The sequence below is a fragment of the Dipodomys ordii genome, unplaced genomic scaffold, assembly GCF_000151885.1.
Source record: "Dipodomys ordii isolate 6190 unplaced genomic scaffold, Dord_2.0 Scaffold9, whole genome shotgun sequence".
NCBI lineage: Eukaryota > Metazoa > Chordata > Mammalia > Rodentia > Heteromyidae > Dipodomys > Dipodomys ordii.
In genome coordinates, this window is record NW_012267225.1 from 6236382 (window position 1) to 6239120 (window position 2739).

Sequence of the window (2739 nt, forward strand, 5' to 3'; positions counted from 1 at the left end):
CACACACACACACACACACACACACACACACACACACACACACACACACACACCTGAAGGTCAGAGTTTCTCACCTCAGCATGGTGTCCATACACCTGACCTTACAGTGAACACGAGGGCATCACCAATCTTTTGATCTTGGGTCAAAGCATTTCTGAGGTGGGTCTGGTGACTGGTGCGCTTCAGCTTCTTTCTTGCTTAGACCACATTTTTTTTTTGGGGGTCCGGTCGTGGGGCCTGAACTCTGGGCCTGGGCGCTGTCCCTCAGCTCTTCAGCTCAAGGCTAGCGTTCTACCACTTGAGCCACAGCGCCACTTCCGGCTTTTTTCCTTTTGCTTATGTGGTGCTGAGGAATCGAACCCAGGCCCTCAGGCATGCAAGGCAAGTGCTCTACCACTGAGCCACCTTCCCAGCCCTTAGACCACATTTATAACATTTATTACAGTTCTTTTTTTTTCTTTTTGTTGGTCGTGGGGCTTGAACTCTGGGCTTGGGCTCTGTCCTTGTACTCTTCAGCTCAAGGCGAGCGCTCTACCACTTGAGCCACAGCGCCACTTCTGGTTTTCTAGTGGTTTATTGGCGATAAGAGTCTCCCGGACTTTCCTGCCCAGGCTGGCTTTGAGCCGCCATCCTCAGATCTCAGCCTCCTGAGTAGCTAGGATTACAGGCGTGAGCCACCGGCGCCCGGCTTACAGTTCTTTTTCTAACAGTTGCCATCACTTAAGAAACAATCTGAGTTTAGAGTCTCAGGTTTAAAAAACTTAAAAGACTGCCTTAATATTTGATAATTATTTTACTAAATATAATTTGAAGGCTTAAAAAAAACCCAACAAAAACACATGGCTAAAGTTAAGAAAAACAAAGCCCGGCCAGACCAGGTGTGCTCTTGTAATCCCAGCCACTTGGGAAGGCAAGAGGATCTCATTCTGAGGCCAGCCTGGGAAAAAGCACCAAGACCTCATCTGAAAAATGACGAAAAGCACAGTGGGCTGGGGGGATAGATGCAATGGGGATAGCGGTGGAGCACCTGCTTAGTAAGTATGAGGCCCTGAGTTTGAATCCAGCAGCCACAAACACAAAACAAAACTTTCCCAGTATCAGACTCAGTCACTCTTTTTTGGAGGCATGTCTTATTGTGCAGGAACAGATTTGGGAGCGAGCACACTATCCATCATTGTTCATTGTTAACCTGCAGTGTTCTGGTGAGTATGGAAGCAGGCAGGGCCAGCAGCTGTGGCTTGCAGGGGTGGCTGAAGGAAGGCTCACCTTTGCTCCCTGGTAAGGTAGCTGGTTAGGTGGTGTGGGCAATGACCTCCACCCACCTGGTTCTCTGTCTCAGATGTTGGTCCCCCTACCTGCTAAGCCTCCCATGTAACTGTAAAGGCAGGAGCATGTCTCTACATCTGGCTTGTTGAGATGGAGTACCTCAAATTTTTTTTTCTTCTTTTCTTTGCAGGCTGCCCTGAAATGGTGATTCTTACTAATCTCTGCCTTTCAGAGTAGGTAGGATAAAAGGCCTAAACCACTGCAACCAGCTGGGAAAGTTACTTTCTTTGAATTTATTCTCAACATTTAGAAAGCACATAGATATTCCACATTGGCATATTTTGGGGTCAGGGCCTAAGGAATGTGAATGCTTACGTTTGCATAGGTTGATGGCATAGTGTGGAAGTTCTGAACTGTTAGAAAATTAGGAGCCAGTATATGGGTTTGGAGAGATTTGTGAGATGACCCAGGCTCTGTTTCTCATGTGTAGCATGCTTGGAGGGAGGAGAGATGGAGACAGACTTTGAGGCTGTCCCTAGCTCCTGTGAAAGGAATAAAAGAGAGCAGGTGAGCTGGGGGGCATTATGACTACCCGGTAGGGGAGAAAAATGAAGGAGAAGAAAAGAGGACTGGAGGTTCGGGTTTGTGTGGTTGAGGGGTTGTGGGTGGTCTTTTACAATCAGGAGAATGAACAAGAAGGGGAAGATGGCAGTTTCCATTTTCATGTGACTTTATGATGCTCACGAGTTGCGTTGTGTGTGATTGGTGACTTTGGAAATGTGGAATGATGCTAAGGGAAAAATCTGGACTTGGGTAGATTTGGGTGGGGTCTTCAGAATAGATGCACAGCTAAAATAGCCAAATAGATGGATGTGAGGTCCACACGTAGGAAAAGAGAGGCCAAAGTTCAGATTTAGAATTTGAGGGAGAGTCACACAACTCTAAGAGAAGGCTGTGCTTAGAGTTAATGGCACATTTTTTTGAAAGCCCAAAGGGAACTTTTTCTAGAGCAGAGTTCCAACTTTGCTGAAAACCAGGAGGGCAGGGCCTCAGGAAGGAGCATCGAAGTGAGGCCTGGTAGGTTGTGGACCCAGTCATCTTGTGAACACAAGGGTTGACGAGAGATCAGGGAGCTGGTGTCCATGTACACTGACGTCTGTCCCTTCACTCAGGATGAGCAGCATGGATTGAAAACAACTTAGTGGAGGGGAAGGGCTTGGAGAGAGGAACTGGGAAGGAGGGAGGCTGAAGTATATGAAGGAAAGGGAGAAGCAGCAAAGCCAGGTCCCCCAAAATGGATGTAATGTTTTTCCTATTTTCATGAGTTGTTATTGCAGATTCACAAAGTAGTCCACTTAACGAAGCCCACAGAAAATTCTGAAGCACCCTCAAATCTAGAGTGTGCCTGGTGCTTTTCAGAACATTGCGTTCTTTGATTTCGGCTTACTGTGGATGACTAATTCTTAGCATGTT